Genomic DNA, 13,439 nt, shown 5'->3' on the forward strand with positions numbered 1-13,439 from the left:
AGTATATAAGCTCTAGTTTACAACACTTGAGTTAGGCTCCAAGGGGCACCCCAAGTTTGTAGAAGGGAGGAGTTATGGACAAAGTGAACCTTCGCCCAAACCACCGTGCGCTGCCGTCCGGGTGTGGGTGGTGGGTTGGGTTGGGTCTAACATTAGTTTTTTGGACAAATTTTATTTGAATGTTTTCAATAAATTCTTGCAGGAAAAATTAATTTAAATTTTAAAATTTGAATTTGATTTCAAATTGTTGTCCAACAATTATGTCTCTTCCTTTTATTCCATAACAGATTTTTGAACCCGAACCGAACAGCTTACAGATTCAAAAACAACTAGACAGTTAATAGATCTGTTTGAATTGGTTTGCACCTGTTCATTTACTTCTTCAACAAATTTATTTTCCAAACAGATTTAAACTGTTTTGACAGGTTTTTTAACTGCCAGAAATTGCCCAGCAGTTACCAACGGTTTACAGATTAATCTGTGTCTAGTTTTGTTCAAATTTTGAATCTACATCTGTTGAAACAGTGCATTATCTGTTCAGTTGACAAGCTGCACCTGTTGGATTCAAAATAACACCTGTTCAGTCCTATTTATACCTGGGCTGTTCCAGTATTTGATCTTACCCGAAATTCAGTCTGCATTTTTGATATTGCTGTCCAGAATTTTCTCTTTTGCATTTTATTCTTCATTCTAGTTTTAGAAAAAAAATTAAAGAGAGTATTAGAACACAAGGTTCTAGTTCGCCGTACAAATTTGTGTGGAGTGCTACTAAAAATTTGTGAAGATCATTGTATCTTGGGAGATAGACGACACTCAACCGTAAGCACCGTAGCAGGGCGAATATGTTTTAAAGATAGAGTGTCACACACTCGACTTGGTCTTTTATTTTTCATTTGGTTCGACAAAATAAATTCTGTAAGTTTTTATTTTATTTTGTTTGATTTTGTTTCAATTTATTTTATTTACACAGAAGATTGTTCCAACAATCTTAAGACAGAATCGAATTATTCTGTTTAAAGAATTTTTCGTTTGTTTCTTTTTCTCTTTCTTCTTTTAAGAAAATTATTTTATGTGGATTTACAAAATAATATTCTGGTTGGAAAAACAAATAGTGATTATATGTTATTTGACAGGTAGTAGTAATATATTGTCTATTTTCTTTGACAACTAGTAGTAATATACTGGTGTCATTAACAATTCAGAATATATTTTTGTGAAATTTTTTCAGAAATTAATTTTGGTTTTTAGAAATTATTTTATGAGTTTTCATTAATTAAAATTCTATTTTAGTATTTTAATTATTGAAGTGTTACAGAAATTTAATTTTCTGTATGGGATTAATTTGGTTAAATAAAATTTTATTTTATTTCCAAATTAATTGAAAAATAAAAGTTACATTCTTGTTTTTTTTATTTTTACAGAATTTAATTCTGTGAATTTGGATTAATTTTCTGTGTAGTATAAATTCTAATTCTAATTTTGTTTTATAAATTAGAATTAATGGCTACTGAAACAAATGCTCAAACAAGTACTATTGTGGTGGCTGTAATGACGCTGACCCCCTCTCCTGTTGTGACAGTACCGGTAAATCACGATGAAATGCCAGAGAAGTTCTGAGGAACTGATTTTAAAAGATGGCAACAGAAAATGTTGTTCTATCTTACAACTCTGAACTTGGCTCGTTTCCTCCGTGAGGATGCTCCTATTTTGAAAGAGGATGAAACCGATCGGTAAGTGGTTGCTGCGGTTGATGCTTGGAAACATGCCGATTTCCTTTGCCGGAACTACATCTTGAACGGACTTGACAACACATTATACAACGTCTACAGTCCTATCAAGACAGCAAAGGAACTTTGGGAGTCTTTGGAGAAAAAGTACAAAACGGAAGATGTCGGCTCAAAGAAATTTGTGGTTGACAAATTTTTGGATTTTGTAATGGTTGATTCTAAAACTGTGATCAGCCAAGTTCAAGATCTCCAACTCATTCTACATGACATTCATACAGAAGGCATGTCTCTTAGTGAATCCTTACAAGTTGCAGTCTTAATTGAGAAATTACCACAAGGCTGGAAGGATTTCAAGAACTACCTCAAACATAAACGCAAAGCGATGTCTTTAGAAGAATTAATTGTGCGTTTGAGGATTGAGGAGGACAACCGTAATTCTGAAAAGCGGACTGATAAGCATCCTATGGAGTCTAAGGCAAATGTGGTGAAACATGCTTCAAAAACCAAGAAACGGAAGTCTTCTGGAGAAAGTTCATCACAAGGCTCTAAAGGGAGAGAAAATAAAAAGTACAAGTTTAATGACAAATATTACATCTGTGACAAAGAGGGACATCGGGCCAAAGATTGCCCTAGCAAAGGCAAAAACAAAGAAGAACAAGCAAGAAGCCTGCTCAAGGCCATATGACCGAAATGGACAATATTTCCAATGGTGTAGATGACATCAATCTTTCTGCAGTTGTTTTCGAGGCAAATCTTATCGAAAATCCTAAAGAATGGTGGGTAAACACTGGTGCTACTCGCCATATCTGTGCCAACAAAAAGATGTTCACATCTTATTCTACAATGGACAATGGTGAATAAGTTTGTATAGGCAACTCCTCAACTTCCAAAGTTGATGGATAAGGGAAGATTGTTCTCAAGATAACATCTGGAAAGGAACTCACTCTCAACAATGTGCTGCATGTACAGGACATTCGCAGGAATCTTGTTTCCGGATCTTTGTTGATTAAGAATGGGTTTATGCTAGTGTTCGAGAGTGATAAATTTGTACTTACTAAGAATGAGATGTATGTAGGAAAATGTTACATGTCTGATGGCTTTTTCAAGATGAATGTAATAACCATTGTACCCTCAGTTATTAATAAAAATACATCTTCTTCTTACTTGCTTGAGTCTTCAAATTTATGGCATGATAGACTATGACATGTTAATTATGGATCTTTGCGTAGATTAATTAATATGGAATGTTTACCTAAATTTGACATTGATTCAAATCATAAATGTGAAATTTGCGTTGAGGCAAAATGATCTAAAACTCCTTTTCATTCAATTGAAAGAAGTACAGAATCACTTGAATTAATTCATAGTGACATATGTGATTTTAAATCAATTCAAACAAGAGGTGGGAAAAAATATTTTATCACTTTTATAGATGACTATACTAGATATAGTTATATTTATTTAATTCGAACCAATGATAAAACTTTGGAAACTTTCATTCAATATAAGAATGAAGTTGAAAAACAACTTGGTAAGAAAATCAAGAAACTTAGAAGTGATAGAGGTAGTGAATATGAATCACCTTTTGGTGAATTTTGTAAAGAACATGGAATAATTCATCAAACCGCCGCTCCGTACTCACCTTAACAAAATGGAATTGCTGAAAGGAAAAATAGGACTTTAAAAGAAATGATGAATGACATGTTAATCAGTTCTGGATTACCTCAGAACTTGTGGGGGGAAGCAATACTTTCTGCTAATTATATACTTAATAAAGTACCCCGAAAGAAAGTGAATCAAACACTTTATGAAATGTGGCATGGAAGAGTACCATCCTACAAATACTTAAAAGTGTGGGAGTGTTTGGCTAAAGTGGCTATTCCTAGTCCTAAAAAGACTAAGATAGGTCCTAAGACCATTGATTGCATTTTCATTGGTTATGCCAAGAATAGTAGTGCATATCGATTTTTGATTCATAAATCAGAACATTCTGAAATGCATGTAAATACTATTATTGAATCTCGGAATGCATCTTTCTTTGAACATGTATTTCCAAATAAGACTGGACAAGACACTAGTAACAATAAAAGATTTGATGATGCTATTACTAGTCAGGATCAAGAACATGATCAAGAACAAGAGTTAGATCAAAATGAGGAAGATGAACTTAGGCGTAGTAAATGTGTTAGAACCTCAAAATCTTTTGGTCTAGATTTTCTAACATATTTGTTAAAAAATGAGCCTTTAATTTTTAAAGAGGCTATGTCCAGTCCTGAAGCTCCTTCATGGAAAGAAGCTGTCAATAGTGAAGTTGAATCCATCTTGCAAAATCACACTTGGGAATTGGTGGATTTGCTACCAGGTTGTAAACCTCTTGGGTACAAGTGGATTTTCAAAAGAAAAATGAAAGCGGATGGATCAATTGACAAATATAAGACAAGACTCGTGGTCAAAGGTTTTAGACAAAAAGAAGGTCTTGATTATTTTGACACATACTCACCGGTTACTAGAATAACATCCATTAGAATGCTAATTGCCATTGCATCTCTATACATTCTAGAAATTCATCAAATGGATGTGAAAATCGCTTTCTTAAATGGTGAGTCAGATGAAGAAATTTATATGGAACAACTGGAAGGGTTTTCTGTTACAAGAAAAGAAAAGAAAGTGTGTAAATTGGTTAAATCATTATATGGTTTAAAATAAGTGCCAAAACAATGGCATGAAAAATTTGACAAGGCAATGATGTCAAATGGTTTTAAAATTAATGAGTGTGACAAATGTGTTTATATTAAAAACACAGACAAAGGTTATGTCATTGTATGTCTTTATGTAGATGATATGCTTATCATAGGTAGTAATAATGATATGATTAAAACTACCAAGAAAATGTTGAATAAACATTTTGACATGAAGGACATGGGCATTGTTGATGTAATTCTTGGTATGAAAATTACCAAAACATCAGAAGGTTATGCTTTGTCACAATCTCATTACATTGAGAAAATACTTGACAAATTCAGCAAAGATGATGACCATCTTGCTAGAACACCTGTAGATGTTAATTTGTTTCCTTCTAAGAATGTACAGGAAAGTATTTCTCAATGAGAGTATGCCCAAATTATTGGAAGCTTAATGTACTTGATGAACTGCACTTGCCCGGATATAGCTTATGCAGTAAGTAAATTAAGTAGATATACGAGTATCCCAAGAGTAGAACACTGGAAAGCAATTATAAGGGTTCTAAGATATCTTCGATTTACTCGTAACATTGGGATGAATTATACTAAATATCCAGCAGTACTTGAAGGTTACTGTGATGCAAACTGGATATCGGATACAAGAGACTCAAAGTCCACCAGTGGGTATGTCTTTACTCTTGGTGGGGCGGCTGTATCTTGGAAATCTTCCAAACAGACTTGCATTGCTAGGTCTACTATGGAATCAGAATTCATAGCTTTAGACAAAACTGGAGAAGAAGCAGAATGACTTCGCCACTTCCTTGAAGATATTCTAATATGGCCAAAACCGGTGCTTGCTTTATGCATACATTGCGATAGTCAATCAGCGATAGGTAGAGCACAGAGTCATATGTATAACGGTAAGTCACGACACATTCGTCGTCGACATAACACCGTGAGACAACTACTCTCTAATGGAATTATTTCTATTGAATATGTGAAGTCTAAAGACAACATAGCGGATCCACTAACCAAAGGGTTAGCAAGAGAGCTAGTTGAGAATTCATCGAGGGAAATGGGACTTAAGCCTATTAAATAACAGTTACCATAATGGCAACCCAACCTAGTTGACTGGAGATCCCGAGATTTAGGTTCAAAGGGACAACCGAGTTGTGATTGACTCAGAAAGATCACTGGGGAGTCCAACTCCTACCCATTTCTATGATGAAATAGTGATGCATGCAGCGTTTTAAGTTAAGTAATACTTTTAATGATTCTTATATCTAGGTATACCTAGTGGAGTATGGCAGGATACTCTTCATAAGAATCACCTATATGAGTGTGAACTGGGCCGGTTCTATGAGATTTGTGAAGGGCTACAATTCTCTAGAGCACTCATGAAAGACCAGGATGTTCAGGGCCAAAATGAACACAATAGTAAGAACTAAGCTGTGTCTGGGGATATACTGTGTGAGTTCTATTGTCCTGGTTTACACAAACAGCTGAACAGTTCAAGACATTATGTTCACTGGTTAGTTAGTAAATCCGATAGTGTCTCACAAGGGAAGGTTCAAAGCCAAAAGCTACAGATCCTTTGCAGAATATTTCTAATTTCTATACTCTCTGTAATTAGATCATGTTGTTGTATTTTCTCTACGTCAAATTCCATTCATGTGGAGGATTGTTGGAAAAATTGGTTTATAAAGGCTTATTTTGGACCATCTTTGAGCACAAAATTGAGTGGATCCCGAACATCTTTTGGGGCGGGTCCGAAGAGGTGAAGTGTTCCTTGCTGCGTGGTAAGTCACACGGTAAAAACGGTACGTCAAAACCATTTATGAGTGAATGGGAAGTTGAGGTCTTTTTCGGGTTCGTGGAATTGAACATTTAAGTTTTAAATGTGGGTTTCTTTGTAAGGCTTGTCCCACATTGAAACTTTAAGAGAGTTTTGTTGAGTATATAAGCTCTAGCCTACAACACTTGGGTTGGGCCCCAAGGGGCACCCCAAGTTTGTAGAAGGGAGAAGTTATGGACAAAGTGAACCTTAGCCCAAACCACCACACGCGCGCGCGCCGCTGTTGCCGTTCGTCTGGGTGTGGGTGGTGGGTTGGATCGGGTTTAACATTAATTTTTTGGACAAAATTTATTTGAATGTTTTCAATAAATTCTTGCAGGAAAAATTAATTTAAATTTTGAATTTTGAATTTGAATTTCAAATTGTTGTCCAACAATTATGTCTCTTCCTTTTATTTCATAACAGATTTTTGAACCCGAATAGCCTTCTCAAATCTGTTCAAATTTGAACAGTTTACAGATTAAAAAACAACTGGACAGTTAACAGATCTGTTTGAATTGGTTTGCACTTGTTCATTTACTTCTTCAACAGATTTATTTTCCAAACAGATTTAAACTGTTTGGACAGGTGTTTTAACTGCCAGAAACTGCCCAGCAGTTACCAACGGTTTATAGATTAATCTGTGTCTAGTTTTGTTCAAATTTTGAATCTGCATATGTTGAAACAGTGCAGTATCTGTTCAGTTGACAAGCTGCACCTGTTGGATTCAAAATAACACCTGTTCAGTCCTATTTATACCTGGGCTGTTCCAGCATTTGATCTTACCCGAAATTCAGTCTGCATTTTTGATATTGCTGTCCAGAATTTTCTCCCTTGCATTTTATTCTTCATTCTAGTTTTAGAAAAAAACAATTAAAGAGAGTATTAGAACACAAGGTTCTAGTTCACCGTACAAATTTGTGTGGAGTGCTACTACAAATTTGTGAAGACCATTGTATCATGAGAAATAGACGCCACTCAACCGTAAGCACCGTAGCAGGGTGAATCTGTCTTAAGGACAGAGTATCACACACTCGACTTGGTCTTTTATTTTTCATTTGGTTTGACAAAATAAATTCTGTAAGTTTTTATTTTATTTTGTTTGATTTAGTTTCAATTTATTTTATTTACACAGAAGATTGTTCCAACAATCTTAAGACATAATCGAATTATTCTGTTTACAGAATTTTTCGTTTGTTTCCTTTTCTTTTTCTTCTTTTAAGAAAATTATTTTCTGTGGATTTACAAAATAATATTCTGGTTGGAAAAATAAATAGTGATTATATGTTATTTGACAGAAAGTAGTAATATACTGTCTATTTTCTTTGACAACTAGTAGTAATATACTGGTGTCATTAACAATTCAGAATATATTTTTGTGGAATTTTTTCAGAAATTAATTTTGGTTTTTAGAAATTATTTTCTGAGTTTTCATTAATTAAAATTCTGTTTTAGTATTTTAATTATTGAAGTGTTACAGAAATTTAATTTTCTGTGTGGAATTAATTTGGTTAAATAAACTTTTATTTTATTTCCAAATTAATTGAAAAATAAAAGTTACATTCTTGTTTCTTTTATTTTTACAGAATTTAATTCTGTGAATTTGGATTAATTTTCTGTGTAGTATAAATTCTAATTCTAATTTTGTTTTATAAATTAGAATTAATCGCTACTGAAACAAATGCTCAAACAAGTACTACTGTGGTGGCTGCAATGACGCCGACCCCCTCTCTTGTTGTGGCAGTACCTGTAAATCACGGTGAAAAGTCAGAGAAGTTCTCAGGAACTGATTTTAAAAGATGGCAACAGAAAATGTTGTTCTATCTTACAACTCTGAACCTGGCTCATTTCCTCCGTGAGGATGCTCCTATTTTGAAAGAGGATGAAACTGACCGGCAAGTGGTTGCTGCGGTTGATGCCTGGAAACATGCCGATTTCCTTTGTCGGAACTACATCCTTTCCTTTGCCGATTTCCAAGATGCTGGGGGAAATTTTATACAATAAACCATCAATATTACTATACAAAAATCAATACATGTACTATAACTATGTAAATTAAAAGTAAAATAAATAATTCTTAGCTTCTCATTATGGGAGACATGTAATCACTTTTTCAAAAAACTTATTACCTACCCGCGCGATGTATTAAGGAATAATGGATTACTCCAAAATCCAACATATATTACTATTAGTCTTTATGACATTTGCACACATTGAAAAAGGTTTAATAAACCATTTATGATCAAAAAAATATATATGAAAATAATAAATAAATAAACAAACCTAAATTAACATGTTTAAAATTAAAGAGCTTAATGTCTTCTATAGACATTGTAGTGTGTTTCTATTAGTGACACATCCTTAGTTTTAAAAGAACACAATTATTCGTTTGGATTTGAAACTTTTAAAATATTTTCTACAAAAGAAACTTAAAATTTTAGAAACACTTACTTGAACTTTACCATTGAAATAAATTGATGATGATTAAGTTTGAATGACGTCTCCTTAATTAATCTTGAAAAAAAAGAGGATTAATATTTGCACCTATCTTTTTATTTTCACCACCTAATTCTTTGAACTCCCACCCAACAAAATGAGTCCTCACCATTTTCTCTTTGAATCCTAACCTTAATACCAACTATACCTCTAACCCCAAACCCAAACCCAAACCCAAATCTTAGCCCCTACTCCCAATCACCACCTTTGGCACCACTACTATTGCCTCCGGCAGCCAATCTACGGCCCACCTCCGACCATTTTTCTTCTTTTTTTTCTTCTTCACCCCTCTGTCTCAGCTTCGACAAACCACTATCTTACCACCACAATCTGAATCCACTGTCATTTCCATAACCACCCACCCCATCTGTCTCCCCCTCTTCTTCTTCTTCTTCTTCTTCTTCTTCCGCAGATCACGACCTAGATCGTGATCCAGCCGCCATCAGTCCTTCCATTCTTATACCTCCAGTCTCCCATTCCCTTTCCCATCAACTCTTTCTTTGACTTCCTCTCCTCTTCTTCTTTTTCTTTCCTTAAAACCTTAGATATGAAAATGGAAATCGGGTTGCGACGGTGGTGACGGTGATGATAAGGTAGATCGCGATGGCTTGTAGATGTAGGGTCTGTGATGGCAATGGTCAGCGATCTCTTTCTTTTTCTTCTTCTTTTTCTTCTCCCTCTCTTTCTCTCTCTCTCTCTCTCACACACACACACAGACACACAGACACACAGACACATAGACACACACACATACACACACACACACACACACACACACACACACACACACACACACACACACACACACATACATCTTCTGTGATCGATGATGGCGGCGATAATAGCGATGTCGGAGGTGGAATGGTGATCAAAACTTGATTTTGAGCTTACAGTGGCACCGACAATGATGGGTGGTGACAACAACGCTGGTGGAATTAGGGTTAGGGTTTGGGAAATTATGAGAATGAGTGTAGAATGGAATTTTATGTTTGGACAAAATTGGAATTAAAAAAAATAGAGGTAGGGGTCCCTAAGAAAATAGATAGGTGCTAATAACAGTCCTAAAAGAAAGGGAAATTCTATTTTCACATACCAAATTATCTCTATGTACATCTTTTCTCAATTCACACATTTAGTAATTTGATTTTTACTTTTTTATCTCAGTCCACACACTTCACATTCCAAATATACCCTAATCTTCTTTGTATACATCCTCTCCTTACATCCTCACTACAAGGTACGCTGCGATCTGAATGTACTTGTTATCCTCTTTCTCATTTTGGTGGACTTGACTTGATGGTTTCATATTTTTGTTGTTTGATTTTAATTTTAGATGGAAATCTGTCGATGTTTATGTACAGATCTGAAAAGTTAATGAAAAAAGTTCTGATTTGCTTGGATTGATTATGTTTGTGCGTAAAAGATCGATCTTCTTATATTTCGTTTCATATTTCTCCGATCTATTGTTTTGGTTTAGATTTGTGTTTGATTAAATTCAGTTACTACACAGCCCCTCTGTTTTGAATGGACTCATGGTTGAGCTTTCTATTTTATCAATTTATGAGTGATAAGTGTATTGTAACCTTTTCTTCGTGATTAATCAATTCAATTGTCTGATCTGTGTTCCCCGCTTTGTATGGTTGAGGTTTGGGCATGGGAGGCGATGGCTGGCGGTGAAGTAGCTGGTGAGATGGTGGTGGGTGAGCTGCATATGGAAAAATTGTGAGATGTGTGAGTGAGATGGTAATTTTGTTAAAGGATAAAATTGTGATTATGAAAAAATTCATTAAGTGTGTGGAATAAGGAAACTTGGTGTGTGGAAGTAGAATTTCCCTAAAAAAAGTTTAAGTTCCAAACAAAATAGGGTAAATTACATTGATCCCCCTGAGAGAATTAGAAATAATATAGCAAGTTTTATATTTTTGGGATAATTACACCGACTTCCATTTGAATTTGGGACAAGAGACCGAAATGTTACGGATGGTATAAAGACAAAAAGATAAATAAAATAAAATTTGTATTTAGTGCAAAAGATGTGACAATAATATTTTTATTTTAGTTATATGATTAACATATTATTGACAAAAAGAAAAAAGAAAAAGAAACTGAATTAAAATCTTAGAAATGTCCAATATAATTATGTCAAATTTATTTCATTTATTATGTTATTTTCAAATGGTACGAGAGATCCATGAATTGATAATTGGCTAAAATAGCAAAAAATAAAAAAGTTAATACAAAAACTCAACTCATTCTTGTTATTTTTTTATATATCTTTTCGTAATAAGTTAAAAAATTATCAAAAAATTCAATTTCCAAATAAATTCGTACTAAAAAAATCAAATTTGAAAAAAAATTCATGTATGACACGGGTAGAAAATTAGTACGGACAAGTAGACCATAGACATTATCATAGAAACTGCATAGTTGGAAAAAGTTTTGCCACCATGACTTGTTAACATAGTTCTAAATATCGGTCGATACGCTACGTATCAGCTGATACGTATCGGAAAAATAGGACACCGCGACAGACAGGCCGGTGTAACACTGAGATTGAAAGTCGCAAGCATATCGGCCGAGTCCCGGTACGTATGGTCTGTAACCGTTACACATGCCGTTACACAAGCTGCGACGGGCCGATACTCACCGGTTCGGGAAAAAAAAAGCTGAAAAACTTGTGAAATGATTTTTAAATTTCACCGCCGCGACACTCGATTCCTGATACGTACCGATCAATACTACCGATACCGATACTTCGCGATCGATACCATTACGTTACCCGATACCAAAATTTAGAAGTATGCTTGTTAATCGGTGGGTCAACATGTAAAGAAGAATTAATAAATATTTAAAAAGATTAATTTGTCGTGTGCTTCTGTGCATCATACATGGTCGACTTATGACTTACTCTGATTTTTTGTGGGGCTTGGTTAAAAAAAAAATATTATCATTTAAAAAAAAAAATACAATTTTTAATTGGATGGTAACTTATTATATTGGCTTATTTTGAGAAGATGATTAAAAGTTGATTTTTTAATTTTCTTTGACTTTTTTTTTTAAAAAAAAAAAACTTAAAAAAAATGTGAGAAGTGATGATATAACCCAAAATAGGTTAAAAGCTAATTTTTAACTTTTTTAGCTCTTCCCAAAAGATTCAATTTTTAACTTAGTAAAGTGTCAACATTGAGTGAAATCTTACATCATGCATTGTTTGAAAAGTGCAAAATCCAAAGGTGACTTGACCATTAAATCAATTAGACTGTCCACTAAGATCTATAAGAAAATTTTAAAAAAATGGGTAAATTACATTGACACCTCCTGAGGTTCATGTTTATTATAGTTCTTCTCTCACCTTTTAGAAATTACATCCTACTCCCTAAGGTTTAAAGTTTCATTGCAGATTGTTTCCTCAGTTAATTGATTGTTAAGTAAACTAACAGATTTTGCTGATCTCAACAATTTAATTTTTTTAAATACCAATTTTTCCCTCACTAGGTAAATTACATTGACACCCCTCACATTTTAGAAATTACAATCCTCTCCCCAAGGTTTAAAGTAGCATTACCAATTGCCCCCTCGGTTAGTATTAGTTGAAAAAAAAAATTGTTACTTAAAATTTTAAATTTCTATTTAAAAACCAACCTAAACTCATTTTTTGAATTTACATTTTTTCCTCAAATTTACAAACTGAGACAACCATTTATAAACCAAAAAAATTATCAAACAAGTTTTTATGACAGTTTTTAAATTTCTGTAAATATAAATTGAAAACTGAAAACGAAATGGTTATCAAACAGGCCTCAGATGATAAAAATGTCGTAAAATTAACAAATAATTAAATAAGGTACCAACGTAAGAAATGACTTAGTAAAAGATTCTTAGGCTATGTATAATTTGATTTTTAGATTTTTTTTTTAAAAATTAAAAATTAATTTGGTTAAGAAATAAAAAATAAAAAATAATTATCATTTTTATATAATTTTTATATTTCGAGTGGTTAGAAATATTTTTTTACAAATTTAATATATTTCTTCATATTTATTTTTATTAAATTAGTTTTTTTTTTTAAATGTCAGAGGAGGATCCGTATTAAATTGAAACCTCAGGGGGTGTCAATGTAATTTACCCTTTAAAATATATGTAAAGGTTAAGGATAAATATGTCATTTTAATTTAGAAGTTAAGACCGTCAAATAATTATACTGATAACGGAGTTAGTGTAATTTCCTAAATGCAAGTAGTGAATTATAATAAGCATAAACCTCAATGAGTGTCAATGTAATTTATCCTAAAAAAATTTAGTGTTAAAGGCCCTAACCTTTTAAAGACTTATTTAGATAGAGTCTCATTTTGATATTTTATGGCATCTAATAATCTTGAGCCGCTAGTGGTAATATCATAAAATTTCTCAAATTGGCATTTACAAAAGGAAAATGATTTAGAGCCCTAAAATCCCTCCCCCTAATCCCCCTAATTTCCTTTTCTGGAAACTGTTTTCTTTTTTTTTTCTTTTTTTTTTTTTTTTTTTTTACTTAAAATGGATTTTCGGGGGATTCGGGGTCCCCCTTTCGGGGGATGAATCACTTCCCTTTACAAAAATAGGATAATTTTAACTAGTGTGGAATGATTTTTATCATGCGGCCGGTCAAACTCAAAAGAAAATAATGATAAAAAGTTAAATGTTATGTCTGTGCAAGTGCAG

The sequence above is a fragment of the Camellia sinensis genome, chromosome 8 (genome assembly GCF_055761805.1).
Source record: "Camellia sinensis isolate YWXY chromosome 8, ASM5576180v1, whole genome shotgun sequence".
NCBI lineage: Eukaryota > Viridiplantae > Streptophyta > Magnoliopsida > Ericales > Theaceae > Camellia > Camellia sinensis.